Source organism: Oryx dammah, unplaced genomic scaffold (assembly GCF_014754425.2).
Source record: "Oryx dammah isolate SB20612 unplaced genomic scaffold, SCBI_Odam_1.1 HiC_scaffold_6, whole genome shotgun sequence".
NCBI classification, from domain to species: Eukaryota; Metazoa; Chordata; class Mammalia; order Artiodactyla; family Bovidae; genus Oryx; species Oryx dammah.
The window spans coordinates 10,922,644-10,939,420 of record NW_024070190.1 but is presented as its reverse complement, the minus strand read 5'-3'; the positions used below and the strand labels follow the sequence as shown (position 1 = coordinate 10,939,420).

Here is a 16,777-nt window from a genome sequence, read left to right as displayed (position 1 = left end):
TGGACACGACTGAAGTGACCCTGCACACATAGATGCAAGACTTGTTTTGCTTATGGCAGCTCTGCCCCAGTGAGAGTTGAGCATGAAGGTGGCGCAGCTGCTTAGCTTGCTGCTTAGCACTGGTGGTACCAAGTGTGCAGGGACATGGACTGCCTCTGCCACAGGAGCTATGGTCCTATCAGAGTCTTTTTTTGAGCCTCTTGTAGATGGTGATCAGAAGTCCTCTTTGGCCAGTCTTTCTTCGTACCTCTCCCAGTTCAGGCACTTAGAGGGCTCCCTTGCCTGGGGTCCTTCTCTGTTGTTTGGGCATCAGGCACAGAGAGAGCCCCCTCTGGTTGGGGTCCTACTCTGTAGAATGGCACATCAGTCACTTAAAGGAGCACCCTGGTGGGGTCCTACTCCATAGTTCAGTGCGTCAGGCGTTTGATGGGCCAGCCTCTCTATTGTTCAGCTGCCGATGCTGGCATGTGGGGAGAGAGGCTATGGTGATGGCTCCACCCCCTACACGTGACTCAGCAGTATCGCCTGGCTGCCTGGCTTTCCTCCACTGGCATTTCCCACCACAGTCTCCTCCCTCACATCCCCTCTATCTGTCTCTCCGAAGTCAATAGCAGCCCTCGCCCGGGGATTGCTCCACAATCCCTAAACTCCAGCTCCCAGCCCTTGTACCTTCCAGGGGACCTGCATCCCTGTCCAGGGTATGTATGGCTGCAGCAAGCACTGTCTGATTCTCGTTCCATTTAGGCTGCCACAGATCAGCTGTTTCACTCTCAGACTTAAATGTTTTCCCTCTGACTCAGATAATTGCCCTGCTGTGGGGATCGGACCCCTGCTTCAGTTCCCCCACCCACTGAGGGCAGGTCCAGTCCTACTAACACCCCTGATTCTCCCCCAGTTCCTTCCTCCTACCGAGTTTCGCGTGGGTCTATATATTCTTTCCTCTGGTCAGGTACTCCTGTCCGCTCTCAGCTGGTGTTCTGCATGCACTTCTGTGTCTGAAGGTGTATTCCTGATGTATCCGTGGAGAGATTACTCCACATCCACCTCCTCCTCTGCCATCTTGTTTTTGCCTCACTTTTTTTTTTTTTAATGTCCATGTATGTTCTCCAAAGAACTGAGAGCCCTGAATGCAGACCCTGGATCTTACTTGACCAGGTTAGTGTTTGGGATGTGCTGCCTTTCACTAACCACAGTCATGGACACTGCTATTTCTTTCATTTTATTAAAAAAAAAAATCGGAAGGAGTCTTTCCTGCTTTCTCACATGGCTGTTGTCATCAGTGAAAGAGCGCAAGTATGAGAAAACTCTTTAAAACTCCAGGAACATATACATATTGGCTATTCTTTATCTTTCCACATCACTCCAGAGCCCTGTATTTGTTTGTATGTCAACGTCCCTTTCCCGCTATCACCTGTTTCTCAGGGGAGCTTCCTGACCCAGGGATTGAACATGAATCTCTTGTGTCTGCTGCACTGGCAGGCGGATTCTTTATCACTGTGCCACCTGGGAAGTTTCTGTTATTAAACAGAACTAAATCAGACTGTGCAGCTTAAGTGTTGCCTGGAAAGAACAATTGCAAAGGGCTGTGGCTCCTTAAGCCCCCGGACATAAGACGATTAACAGCTGGGTGCAGGGCACCCGCTCCTTCTGCCGCATTGCTCAGATGACGGGGTGCCTGGGAACAGCAGATTTCGGCCATCTGTCAAGGCGTCTGGCTCCCACTCAAGGACGTGGTTCAGATTCTAAGCTGACAACACCCATCTCACACAGGCGTGAACCTCAGATCTCTGGCATCCTGAGGATGATGATACAGGATGGTTCTCCCTGTGTGGCCCTGACACTCATGTATCTTCTATCACCATCCAACCAGCAGGATCTGGCCATTTGGACTCGGCTCATTCTATTTCCCACTACTGCCAAATGGTCGTGTTCATCTAAGGCTTTTCTCAACTGGCAAACTAGTTGGTCTTCTTGCCTCCCTCTTTGGCCCTCATTTCCTCCTCTCCATTTTCCACAAGTTAGGATTAAAAAGGATACACTGATTTAACTTTATTTTGATGTTACAGTGCTTGACAGCTCTCCAGACAAGTTTATAGGCTTATTCCTTATTCTTAGCTGGTTCTCTCTGAAGTAACACTCGTGTATTAGTTGCTCAATCATGTCCAATTATTTGCGACCCCATGGATCCTTCTGTTCATGGACCCCATGGACCCCACCAGGCTCATCTGCCCACAGAATTCTCCAGGCAAGAACACTGGAGTGGTTACCATGCCCTTCTCCAGGGGATCTTCCCAACCCAGGGAAATGATTGCACTTGGTGCCTGAACCATACATAGGGCTACAGATCTATCGTACTCACCCACTGCCTTATTGTGTGCCCTCTTTATTTTTTGTGGGTCAATCTTGCCTATTGAGCAGCCTATTAAATTTTTAAAAATTTTGATGGGCTTTTTTTTTAAAGAGCAGTTTTAAATTTGCAGAAAGAGTGAGTAGCAAGTATAGAGTTCTTTTTAAAGAATTTTTTTTTGATGTGGATCATTTAAAAGGTCTTTATCAAATTGGCTACACTATTGCTCCTGTTTTATGTTTTGGTTTTTTGGCTACAAGGTGTGTGTGATTTTAGCTCCCTGACCAGAGATCGAACCTCCACCCCCTGCACTGGAAGGTGAAATCTTAACCACTGATCACCAGGGAAGTCTCCAGGGTTCTTATGTACTCCTCCCCAGGCTGCACCCGGCCCAAATGATTTCGCCTATTATTTTAATTTTAATTAATTAAGCTGTATTGAGTCTTTGTCGAAGCACGCCTGCTCTTTGTCGTGGCTCAAAGGCTTTTCTAGTTGTGGTACAGGAGCTTAGTTGCGCCAAGGTATGTGGGATCTTAGTTCCCCCTGCAGGGGTCAAACCAGTATCCCCTGCGTTGGAAGGAGGATTCTTAACTGCTGGATCACCAGGGAAGTCCCTAACATATTATTAATCTCTTGCAGTTGTTGCAATTACTTTACATTAGGGTTCGGTCTTTGTCTTGTACATTTTATGGGTTTTGCTACATACATAGTGACATACGTCCACCATGCCAGTGTTACACAGTACAGTTTCACGGCCCTAGAATTCCCCTGCGCTCAAACTATTCATCCCCATCCCCTCCCCCACCCCTGGCTGCCTGTGGGTTTCTTTGTCCTCACAGTTCAGTTCAGTTCAGTCGCTCAGTCGTGTCCGACTCTTTGCGACCCCATGAATTGCAGCACGCCAGGCCTTCCTATACATCACCAACTCCCAGAGTTCACTCAGATTCATGTCCATCGAGTCAGTGATGCCATCCAGGCATCTCATCCTCTGTCGTCCCCTTTTCCTCCTGCCCCCAATCCCTCCCAGCATCAAAGTCTTTTCCAATGAGTCAAGTCTTCGCATGAGGTGGCCAAAGTACTGGAGTTTCAGCTTTAGCATCATTCCTTCCAAAGAAATCCCAGGGCTGATCTCCTTCAGAATGGACTGGTTGGATCTCCTTGCAGTCCAAGGGACTCTCAAGAGTCTTCTCCAACACCACAGCTCAAAAGTATCAATTCTTTGGTGCTCAGCCTTCTTCACAGTTCAACTCTCACATCCATACATGACTACTGGAAAAACCATAACCTTGACTAGACAGACCTTAGTCTGTCCTCACAGGGAGTTGCTAATTACACACACGTTCAGTATCACAGTAATCCAAGTCTATGCTCCAACCAGTAATACTGAAGAAGCTAATCTTGAACAGTTCTATGAAGACCTACAAGACCTTCTAGAACTAACACCCAAAAAAGATGTCCTTTTCAATATAGGGGACTGGAATGCAAAAGTAGGAAGTCAAGAGATTTGGCTTTGGAGTACAAAATGAAGCAGGGCAAAGGCTAACAGAGTATTGCCAAGAGAACACACTGGTCATAGCAAACACCCTCTTCCAACAACACAAGAGAAGAGTCTACACATGGACATCACCAGATGGTCAATACTGAAATCAGATTGAGTACATTCTTTGCAGCCAAAGATGGAGAAGCTCTACACAGTTAACAAAAACAAGACCAGGAGCTGGCTGTGGCTCAGATCATTAACTCCTTATTGCAAAATTCAGACTTAAACTGAAGAAAGTAGGGAAAACCACTAGACCATTTAGGTATGATGTAAATCAAAACCCTTACAACTATACAGTGGAAGGGACAAATAGATTCAAGGGACTAGATCTGATAGACGAGAGTGCCTGAAGAACTATGACGGAGGTTTGTGACAGTGTACAGGAGGCAGGGATCAAGACCATCCCCAAGAAAAACAAATGCAAAAAGACAAAATGGTTGTCTGAAGAGGCCTTACAAATAGCTGAGAAAAGAAGAGAAGCTAAAGGCAAAAAAGGGAAAGATATACCCATTTGAATGCAGAGTTCCAAAGAATAGCAAGGAGAGATAAGAAAGCCTTCCTAAGTGATCAATGCAAAGAAATAGAGGAAAACAATAGAATGGGAAAGACTAGAGATCGTTAGAGATACCAAGGGAACATTTCATGCAAAGATGGGCTCAATAAAGGACAGAAATGGTATGGACCAAACAGAAGCAGAAGATATTAAGAAGAGGTGACAGGAATACACAGAAGAACTGTACAAAGAAGAGCTTCATGACCCAGATAACCATGAAGGTGTGATCACTCACCTAGAGCCAGACATCCTGGAATGTGAAGTCAAGTGGGCCTTAGGAAGCATCACTACAAACAAAGCTAGTGGAGGTGATGCAATTCCAGTTGAGATATTTCAAATCCTAAAAGATGCTGTGAAAGAGCTGCACTCAACATGGCAGCAAATTTGGAAAACCCGGCAGTGGCCACAGGCCTGGAAAAGGTCAGTTTTCATTCCAATCCCAAAGAAAGGCAATGCCAAAGAATGTTCAAACTTCTGCACAATTGTGCTCATCTCACATGGTAGTAAAGTGATGCTCAAAATTCTCCAAGCCAGGCTGCAACAGTACATGAACCATGAACTTCCAGATGTTCAAGCTGGATTTAGAAAAGGCAGAGGAACCAGAGATCAAATTGCCAACATCCGCTGGATCATTGAAAAAGCAAGAGAGTTCCAGAAAGACACCTATTTCTGCTTTATTGACTTTACCAAAGCCTTTGACTGTGTGAATCACAACAAACTGGAAAATTCTTCAAGAGATGGGAATACCACACCACCTGACCTGCCTCCTGAGAAATCTGTATGCAGGTCAGGAAGCAACAGTTAGAACTGGACATGGAACAACAGACTGATTCCAAATACAGAAAGGAGTAGGTCAAAGTTGTATATTGTCACCCTGCTTATTTAAATTATATGTCGAGTATATCATGTGAAATGCTGGGCTGGATGAAGCACAAGCTGGAATCAAGATTCCAGGTAGAAATAGCAATAACCTCAGATATGCAGATGACACCACCCTTATGGCAGAAAGTGAAGAAGAACTAAAGAGCCTCTTATGAAGTGAAAGAGAAGAGTGAAGAAGTTGGCTTAAAACTCAACATTCAAAAAACTAAGATCATGGCATCTGGTCCCATCACTTCATGGCAAACAGATGGGGAAAGAACAGAAATAGTGAGAGACTTTATATTTTTGGGCTCCAAAATCACTGAAGATGGTGGCTGCAGCCATGAAATTAAAAGACAATTGCTCCTTGGAAGAAAAGCTATGGTTGGCCTAGACAGCATATTAAAAAGCACTGACATTACTTTGCCCGACAAAGGTCCATCTAGTCAAGGTTATGGTTTTTCCAGTGGTCATGTATGGATGTAAGAGCTGGACTATAAAGAAAGCTGAGTGCCAAATTGATGCTTTTGAATTGTGGTGTTGGAGAAGATTCTTGAGAGTCCCTTGGACTACAGGGAGATCCAACCAGTCCATCCTAAAGGAAATCAGTCCTGAATATTCATTGGAAGGACTGATGCTAAAGCTCCAATACTTTGGCCACCTGATGTGAAGAACTGGCCATTGGAAAAGACCCTAATGCTGGGCAAGATTGAAGCCAGGAGGAGAAGTGGACAACAGAAGATGAGATGGCTGGATGGCATCACTGACTCGATGGACATGAGTTTGAGCAAGTTCTTGGAATTGGTGATGGACAGGGAAGCCTGGCATGCTGCAGTCCATGGGATGGCGAAGAGTCGGACAGGACTGAGTGACTGAACCGGCTGGTTAGCAGCAATAGTAAACCTTGGATTGAGTGTCTGCATGGCTATCAGTATACACTCCTGTGTGCAGAGGCATTGCTTATGGAACCACAGTTTCTAGCAAATCAGAATTGTCTCAGCTTTTTATGAGCCGGAAGGTAGGAAGTCCCTTTGATAGGATATCTTCCTGATGGAGAAAGTGCTTTCACCAGCATCTCCGGGGAAGGGCTATGGTCTGAGTGTGGTGTGTCGCATTTCTGTCTAAAGGGCCCACAGAGGAGACCAGCCAGAGGAGCTCTTGGCCTTGGCCCTGGGCCAGAGGAGCAGCTGGGCTGTCAGTGAGCTGAACATTGTTCAGCAAGGGCTTTGGCAGGTGCCCAACATCCTCGGGTGGCTCCTGGCAGATGTGACAGGAGGGTAGAAAAGCCTCTTTCGAAAGCAGCAGTGAAATTCAGCAAGTGTCCTCCCAACACCACTAGCTCATTCCATGTCATTTCCCGGAAAGTCAGGTGATGACAAAGGCTGATTCTGATCTGGGGGGATGACTTCTTTTGAAGAATGAATGCATGGAAATGTCTTGCTAATAAGATGGTAAATCTCCTTCTAGCACTTCATGTGAACTTTTGCTGGACCATCTTCTTTCTCAGCTGGGGTAGTGAAATGAGTAACAGCAGAACAGGCATAGTGAAGGCAGAAACTAGCAACGATCGACCCTATCACACATCACCCGCGTCAAATACGTTATATCATTAGGGTAGTTCTGTAAACATGCATGAATGGGAGGAATCCTTTACACGGATCGTTTTTCAAAATGTCTACTTGCTGTAGAATTCATGTTTAGTTGCTTTCATAGAAGGTGGGCAGCTGCAGATTTATCAATTGCACATAAACTAGGGTAGCCATAAAGTTGACTGATGGTACAGCTGAAGCGCCAATATTTTGGCCTCCTGATGAGAAGAGCTGACTCATTGGAAAAGACCCTGATGCTGGGAAAGACTGAAGGCAAAAGGAGAAGGAAACGACAGAGGATGAGATGGTTAGATAGTCCCACTGATTCAATGGACCTGAGTTTGAGCAAACTCTGGAAGATAGTGAAGGACAGGGAAGCCTGGTGTGCTGCAGTCCATGGGGTTGCAAAGAGTCGGACAGGACTTATTGACTGAACAACAATATAAGTTGACTGTCAATCTTTAAGCAAACCCTAGGGGGTGGGAGGTAGTGGGTGATCGAGGAACAGGAAAAATCCTTGGTGAAATTGGAAACTATTCCTGAGTGATCACCACCAGGTCTGTAGTCTGCCTCCTCCTTCTGGGAGTCATATCCTCAGTGTATTCATGCCAGAGACTCTGAGATGCCAGCTTACTGAGAAGCGAGGGTCGGGTATCGAAAGTCCTCAAAATCCCACCAAGAGGATCAGTGCAACAGTTTCTTAGCCGCCCTCCCCTACACTGTGCAGGGTAGACAAGCCTCACACACCTGAAGAACAGTCTGGAGTCCAGGTGGCTCCTCATGCTCTGTGTTCCATATTGGTGGGCTCCAAACTCTGTTTACCATTAAAAACAAAATCTCCTCAGTGAATTCATATTTCTTTCAAAATCAGTTTTATACATTATTTTAAATTGTGTGTGCATGCTTAGTTGCTTTAGTCATGTCTGACTCTTTGCAACCCTATGGACTATAGCTCCTCTGTCCTCATGCTCCTCTGTCCATGGGATTCTCTAGGCAAGAATACTGGAGTGGGATGCCATGCCCTCCTCCAGGGATCTTCCTGACCCAGGAATGGAACCTGCATCTCATGTCTCCTGCATTGGCAGCTGGGTTCTTTACTGCTAAGCCACTGGGGAAGTTCATTTTAACTCATAAACCCCCTAAAAACAGAAATTAAAAAAGAATGTGATACACAGCGCTGAAAAATAATTTAAAAACGTATAGATTTAGATTTGACTTCTTATAAGAAGAAAGTAAAGTAAGTAGCATAAATAAGATAACAATTTTTTTCTATCACATAAAGAAATTCAAAAGAAGGCAACTCAGTTGTGATATGACATTTCCACAAAATTGTCAAGGAGCCAGATTAATTCCTCATCTCTTCTTTACCACCCCTAGGCTGTGGCTCTTGTTTTGAAGGTCCAAAATGGCTTCTAGAGCTCCAGCCATCATATCCATAATTCAGGATGCAGTGTGCATGAAAGAAAGATATGTCTATTTACTTTTTTGAGGTTAAAAAGGCTTTTCTTTGTGAAATACTAGTGATGGAAGTTGGTGAAAGCTAAATTTCCTTAAATGTTAGTAATATTATGCATATTTTTAAAAGCTAAATTTCCTTAAAATGTTAGTAATATTATGTATCTGAACATCTTGTTATTTCTTAAGCTTTCACTGATCATTGGCAAACTCTGAGAGTCTGATGGCCACTCAACTGGTTTCCTTCTTGTTTGCAAACACAGAAATTAGGAAATAAAATGATTTGCCCCTCAAACACACCCATTTAATTGGAGAAAGAATCCTCAATCAATTCTTGGATTCAAATTTCATCACCCCCTTTTTTTTTCTTTTCTTCAGAAAATCATAGGTTCATCACTACACAATATGCCGGTAATTCCAGCATTTTGAGGGTGATTTCATCATTGGATGGATTCAAATTTCATATTGGCTAAATGTGTGAGCCTTTCTTTCCAAAGAACAGCTTTATAGAGACATGTATAGTTGACAGTGTTTTCCAGAGAAGTTTCGAGAACACATTTACTGGGGCTTCCCTTGTGGCTCAGTGGTAAAGAACCTGCCTGCCAGTGCACGGTCACTGGTTTGACTCCTGGTCTGGGAAGATCTCATATGCTGTGGAGCAGCTAAGTGCACGCACCACGGCTACTGAAGCCTGTGCAGCCGAGAGCCCATGCTCTGCAGCAAGAGGAGCCTGCGCACCGAACCCAATGGGAGCCCCTGCTTGTCGCTAGAGAAGAGCCTGTGCAGCGTCGAAGACCCAGCACAGCGCCCCCCCCTCCCAAAAAAGAACACATTTACTTAACTCTCTGTGAAGCACATGCAGGCAAAGGGCTAGCTGGGAAGGCATTTGAGGGTGGCCACACTAGTCAGGCTGGAGAAGGCAATGGCACCCCACTCCAGTACTCTTGCCTGAAGAATTCCATGGATGGAGGAGCCTGCTGGGCTGCAGTCCATGGGGTCGCTAAGAGTCGGACACGACTGAGCGACTTCCCTTTCACTTTGCACTTTCCTGCGTTGGAGAAGGAAATGGAAACCCACTCCAGTGTTCTTGCCTGGAGAATCCCAGGGACGGGGGAGCCTGATGGGCTGCCGTCTATGGGGTCGCACAGAGTTGTACACGACTGAAGTGACTTAGCAGCAGCAGCAGCAGCATACTACTCAGGCACTGGATGAAGGAGGCAACCTCTTCACTTTGGACTCTGGGACTGCTGGGTGGACTTCCCGAGATTTGCTGAGCTCTGTCCTCTCTGAATGTGGTTTGTTGATGGGGGTGTTATAAGCTCCTGTAGGCTGTGGTGTGTATCCATTTGAGGGGGTTGCTTTTCCTGCGTTAGGGAAAGGTGAGCCAGAAATGGATGCTGATCAGACAACATGGGAAGTCAGCCATGAGAGAATAGGCACAATGCTACAGAGCGGGTGGACAAAGCTCTCCTAATCACTGGCGGGGAAGATTAAAACTCGGGAAAGAGAAGCCTTGAGGTTGCCGAGCTTTCTAACAGTAAGGCTGTCACGCGGTCCTGGGGTGGCCACGGCTGTCCCTGGTGTGTGAGGACTGTGATGGCAGCAGCAGCGTGAGACGGTCAGCCCCAAAGAAGCCCGGGCGGGCTGGAAGCTGCTGGCAGCTGCTGGCAGGAAGCGGCGGGTGGCAAGGCCAAGCGGCCAGACTGCTCAACTGACGAGAGGCCCGGAGTGGGGGACAGCGTCTCTCTCCTGGAGGAACTTGAAATAGGTGTAGATATGGCATTTCTTTAAAAAAAAAAAATATATATATATATATATATATTTTTTTTTTTTTAATGGAGGATAATCGCTTTACAAAGTTGTGTTGGTTTCTGCCCTACAACAATGTGAATCGGCCATAAGTATACATATGTCCCCTCCCTCTTGAACCTCCCTCCCACCTCCCACCCCTCTAGGTTGCCACAGAGCATCGGTTTGAGCTCCCTGTATCATACAGCAAGTCCCAGTGTCTGTCTGTTTTACATACGGTAATGTGTATGTTTCAGTGCTCCTCTCTGAACCGGCCCTTCCCTCTCCTTCCCCCACTGTGTCCACAAGTCTCTTTTCTGTGTCTGCATCCCTATTCCTGCCTTGCTAATAAGTTCCTCAGTACCATTTTTCTAGATTCCATTATATATATGTGTGTGTTAACATACAATATTTGTTTTTCTCTTTCCGGCTTAGTTCACTCTGTATAATAGGCTCCAGGTTCATCCACCTCAAATACGTTCCCTTTTATGGCTGAGTAACTGAATTTCTAATGGAGAACAAAGTCTATTCGAGGAAGAGAGCGGCCAGGGGAAGAGCATACCACAGTGAAGGGTTTGCTTGTGAATAAATCTCTGCGAGATCCTGTTAGTTCCTCCTACATTTCATGTGGGAAACTGAGGCAAGAACAGGTTAACAACATTAAGGTCCTACTGTATGGCACATGGAACTCTGCTCAATGTTATGTGGCAGCCTGGATGGGAGGGGAGTCTGGGGGAGAATGGATACAGGGATATATAACTGAATCTCTTCGCTGTTTACCTGAAACTGTCACGACATTGCTAATCCTCTATACCCCAACAAAAAATAAGAAGTTTTTTTTAAAAGAACGGGTTAAAAAGACACTGGGTGTTGGGTCTTCATGCAGCATGACATTAGGCAGCCTCTCTGAGTGCTCTAATTTGACACACAAACCCACTCTGAATGCCAGCTCTCTAGTGGACACTGATCACTGGAAGATGAAGATGTGCCACAGCGAGGGGTCAGGATGGCACGTCTAGAACGAGTGCCCACACTCCCCATGTGTTATCTCACTATTAGGGCTTTTAGACAATGTCCATTGCGAAAGGAAGGTTATTTATATTCTATATTTAGCCTAAAACTATGATAACATCCTTTGGCGTGGCCTTGATCGGGTGGTATTTGAAACTGAACCAACTTCCTGCTTCCAGGCATTAACAAATGAGGGACTTCATGTTGTCAAATGTTATTTCCTGACTTGAAGATAGATTTTTTTTTCTCCAATTCATTCAAGTTTTTTTTTTTAAGAAAAGATCTCCTTTAGACATTAAAATTTTCCAGAATTGTTTAAGCTTTGTTATTGTTCTCAATGAGAATATTTCCTATTTCACTCCAGCTATGTCACTTGATGAGAATTCTTGTGACTTTCCTTCACTGCCACGCTCAGATAGTTTGCAGGAGATTGGACAAATAAATCCACTAGCCTGTCGAGTATCAGAATCCCAATTTAGAACTTTCATTCTAATAAGTCTCTGGCCAGAAGATCCAGTGAAGAACAAGGATGATATCTACCTTCAAAGAGCTTACAATTTAAAGGAGTGATGCAAAGGGACATTATTTATATAGGAAATTATCATGTCCCAACTTATCTCTGGGCTTCCCTAGTGATTCAGTGGTAAAGAATCTGCCTCCAATGCGGGAGACATGAGTTTGATCCCTGGGTTGGAACGATCCCTTGGAGAAGGAAATGGCAACCCAGTCCAGTATTTTTGCCTGGGAAATCCTGTGGACAGAGGAGCCTGGTGGGCTACCGTCCACGGGGTCACAAAAGAGTCGGACACAACTGAGCGACTAAACAACTTAGCTCCACTGACTTTTTTCCTCTGGGAGTGAAACTAAGGGAAGGGTGGGGTGGGGAAAATTATGCATGAAAATGCCTCAGTCTGAAGACTTATTACCTAAATATAAATCTCACTATATGAAAGGAGAGTGATTGATTGTTCTGAGGCTTCAAAAACTGTCATTTTTGTTTAGTGAGAGAGAGTGTGTCGTCGTGGTTAGGAAGGCAGACTATTCTGCCAGGCTGCCAGGTTCAAACCCCTTCTCCGCCACTCACTATGCTTGTGATTTTGGGCAAGTTCTAAAGTTTCTGTGCCTCAGTTATCTAGTCTGAAAATGGGTGTGATAATTGGGTTGTTCCAAAGGTGAAATACATTTAACAAGTTTAAGTTGTTTAGAACAGTGTCTCACTGATAGTAAGTGCCCAGTAAATATTAGCGACTATTAGCCAACTTCTAAAAGACTCCCATATTTTGAAGTTCACTGTTTTGGCAAAAGAGCTATACAATTTTTCCTCTCTGACGTCCTAGTTTTTTGCTATAAAATTTACTCTGGTGGCTCAGATGGTAAAGAATCTGCCTGCAATGCAAGAGACCCAGGTTCAATCTCTGTATTGGGAAGGTTCCCTGGAGAAGGAAATGGCAACCCACTCCAGTATTCTTGCCTGGAGAATCCCATGGACAGAGGACACTGGTGGGCTACAGTCCGTAGGGTAAACAGTCAGACATGACTGAAGTGACTACCACTACACCTATAGCGTTTAATGCTCATTGTCTGTGTCAGTGGAATCTGTAGATAAGTGCAGTTTCAATAGAGTAAAACCACTGCTCCTGTCTTGATGGGGCCAGGATCCAGGGCTATCGCTGTAGATTGCATCGGCATAGTGATGTCCCTCCATCTCTGCTCTAATGAAGATTTTGGTAGTATTTACGAGGAAAAATTTTCCAAAAATTTAAATTAAAAAATATTGCTAGAACAATTATCTCATCATTATTTGCTCTCAGTTATTCTTTCTGTAGGACACTGTATACATATCTCAGTACCCAGAACTGAAATGCATGGCAAACATTGCTGGGAAATAGCTATGGTGGAAATGATATATTAAGCAGAGGGAAACTAAAGGTGTCACTTCTTTACTTATAAGCAGTAGGATCCTTGGTGCTGAGGCTTCTCAGAACATTTAGAGTAGACACATTCTGGGTTGCTGCCCAGGTCGCAGTGGTCCCCTCCCTCCCCTCTGTGTTCAGAGGTGCTTTGCAGGCACTGTGCTTATCCTACACTCATATGTGACCCCTCTTCCTTGTCTACACTGGGCAGCAAGAGAGGCTCCTGACCTACTTTGGACATGAGTCAGGATCTCATCTGCCGAGATTTAGAACTGGCTCCATGGGACTTCCCTGGTGATCCAGGGGTTAAAAATCTTCCTTACAATGCAGGGGATTCAGGTTCACTCCATGACCAGGGATTGAATTAAGATCCCACATGCCATGGAGCAACCAAGTCCCTGGACCACAACTAGAGATCCCACATGCTGCAACTAAGACCCGCCGCAGCAACACCCCCCGCCCCCGCCGAAAAAAAATATATTTTAAAAAGAAATGGCTCCATGAGGGTCAGGCTTTCCATATGGCTGACTTATGAACATGGAGACTTCTATAGAAGTAGATGTGCAGGAAAAAGAAGGGAGGAGGGAAATTGCCAGGGTCCTGCTGGTTTTCCAGAAGCTGGTTCTCATCTCTCCAGAGGACCTGATTCATTACACCTTCGAATTCTGTGAAACACCCACTGTATCCTCATGAAATTTCTTTTGACTTAATTAGAGTATATTGGTTTTGGTTAGTTGTAGTTACAGAGTCCACACTAATACAGTATTGTGTGGGGATGAAAGCTGTCATGAAATTAAGGAAGATTCCTGCAATATCTGTGCCAGAGATTTGGAATCAGTGGGTTTGTAAGTGAGAGTTCAGTTGAAGAAGCAGAACTTCCATCAGCGCTGTGAAATAAGGAATATATTACAGAAACTAGACCTCACAGCATTGTGAGAGTGGCTGGAGAAAGGCTGTTATCCAGCTCTGGCATGGGAAAAGGAGTCGGGGTGTGCAGGAAACTTGGGAATTGTGCAAGTCCGACTGTCAGAACAGGGCTGTGGAGGGGTTGATAGAGAAGTGTGTGTGTGTGTGTGTGTGTGTGTGTGTGCGCGCGCGCACGCGTGCGCTCAGTCATGTCTGATTCTTTGTGACCTAGTGGATTGTAGCCCGCCAGACTCCTCTGTCCATGGGATTTCCCAGGCGAGAATACTGGAGTGGGTTGCCATTTCCTCCTCCAGGGAACCTTTCTGACCCAGGGTGTCTTCCTGTCTCCTGTGTCTCCTGCCTCGGCAGGCAGATTTTTTTACCACTGAGCTACAGGAGGTCTATGGGAAGTTAATGCCTCTTTATGCCTGTGAACACACAGAGAAGCATTCGGGGATGTGTGAGCCTGGATATTGTCAGTTGGGAAGAGAAAGGACAAGCCAGAACCAGCCAGCACCTCTGCGTCTGTCGCCACTGCCTCTCACCAGCAGTGGCCTTTCATGTGAGATGGTTGTTGCTTCGCTGCCTCCTCCCAGACAGCACACTTTTGGCCAGGGTAAGCAGTAACTATCCAGGGAAGGGCATTCTGCAGAGCAGAGTTCCTGGAATAATCAAGCTGATGACAGGATAGTCCTGTGTTCAAATCTTTTGATTGGCTAGGGATATACAATTCTACAAAGTAGCTAAGATAAAAGCTTAGGAAAAAAAAATTCTAACTGATTATTGTGAACAAACATATTTGGGACCCACAGCTTTATGGCCCAACCATCTGCTCAGCCTCATCAACCAAGTTAAAAACCGGAGTCACCTTAGCTGCCTTCCTCTCAACTTCTCTCAGCATCCAGTCGCCAAGTTTTATATAATTTTGCTTCCTAAAGTATCTCCTGAACAGGGCCCCCTCCTCTGCATGCTCATTATAAAAGCTCATGGAACCCTACCTGGACTGTTGTCTCTTCATAATGGGCCTTTCTGCACCTTCCACGGGTCCATCCTACTACCATTACATAGCGGTCTGAACCCTGACTGCGCTTTAGAATCATCTCGGGGACTTTAACACACCCAGTGCTTACACCCCACCCTAGGCCATACATCAGCTCCTCTCATGACAACCTGCTGTGGTACACACCACCGTTAGTTCTGTTTTGCAGATGAGCGCATTGAAGATTCACAAAGTTAAATAACTCCCCAGGGTTCACAGCTGAAATGTACTGGGGTTAGATATGCACACAGGTATCTGAGGGCAGAGCCTGTGCTCCTAACCACAGGTGGGATGCCTTCCAAACTGCAGTGCTGGGTAGATTAGAGGGATGGTAGGGCCAGCAGGTGAGGTGGGAAACACAGGTGAGAGTGTACAGTTGAGGGGGAGTGGAGAACAGCTTTGAACTTCATTGGTTTGAATGGTTTCTTAGACAACCAAGTGGTGATATTCTGGCAGCAGCTGAAAATGCAATGGGGGGCATCGGGATGGGGAGGAGTGGATGGACACAAAGGACAGTGCTGACCTAGAAGAGACAGGATTCAGTGAGCGCAAAGGTAGCGGTGCAGGAGTCTGCAGCATGGTCTCCCGGGTTTCCATCCTGAGGGGAGGGGCCAAGGGGAGAGGGCTCTCCCTTCAGAACAAAGCTGATGCTGGGAAAGCAGCAGTTTGGGGAATGGGCAGGAGAGGGCAGTGAGAGTCCTTTTGGAGATATTTCACTTGAGATACCAGCAGAGCCTCTAGGTTGGAAATATGAACTGAGTTTGGGAGAGAGGTTGCTGTCAAAGATACCAACTGAAATTATATCAGGGTACTTGCAACCTTGAAAGTAGATGAGACAGTCAGATGCAGAGTGAAGGATACTCAAGAAGAAAGGAAGGCTGAGGATGCAATTCTGGGGAAGACGAATGAATGAATGGGGAGAAAGGAGAAGCCAAAGGAGGACACCCAAAGGGAGGAGCAGGCAGGCGAGGAGGACAGGGATGAATGGATGGAGAGATAGAGATGGAAAGATAATAGAAGCGAGATTTATTTTAAGGAACTGGGGCATGCATTTGTTAGGGCTGGCAATTATGAAATCTGTCGGGCAGGTCACAGCCTGGAGGCAGGATTTGAGGCTTTAGTCTTGAGGGAGAGTTTTTCTCCTGAAAGCTTCACTTTTTATCCTTAAGGACTTCAACTGATAGGATGAGGCAAACCCACATTATCAAGGGTCATCCCCTTTACTTACAGGCTTCCCCTGTGGCTCAGTTGGTAAAGAATCTGCCTGCAGTGCAGGAGACCCAGGTTCGATCCCTGGGTTGGGAAGATCCCCTGGAGAAGGAAATGACAAGCCATTCCAGTATCCTTGCCTGGAAAATCTCATGGACAGAGAACCCTAGTGGGGTCCATGGGGTCACAAAGAGTCTGGCACGACTGAGTGACTAACATTTACTTACACCTACTCCTTTACTTAAAGTCAACTGACTGTAGATATAACCACAATTACAAAACTGCATCTACAGAAACACCTAGACCAGAGTTTGATTAAACAGCTGGGTACCCTAGCCTGGCCCAGCTGACATATAAGACCTACATCACAGTTCACTCCTGTTGACTTGGCATCCATACATATCTCCTTAAGCTGTTCTTTTTTTTTTCTTTTTAATTATTCACTTTGTTTTTTAGCTGTGGTAGGCCTTCATTGTGGTGTTCAGGCTTCTCATTGCAGTGGATTCTGTCATTGTGGAGAACAGGCTCTGGGTTAATGGGCTTCAGTAATTGCCGCTCATGGGCTC

At 45.6% G+C, this 16,777-nt stretch overlaps 1 non-coding gene across 1 annotated transcript; it reads right to left on the bottom strand.

The window, feature by feature from the left end:
- Positions 1 to 8,717: 8,717 nt before the first annotated feature.
- On the bottom strand, positions 8,718 to 8,791 carry LOC120865545. The gene has a single exon (XR_005721452.1). It is a non-coding gene; the product is annotated as a small nucleolar RNA SNORD65 (small nucleolar RNA).
- Positions 8,792 to 16,777: the final 7,986 nt, after the last annotated feature.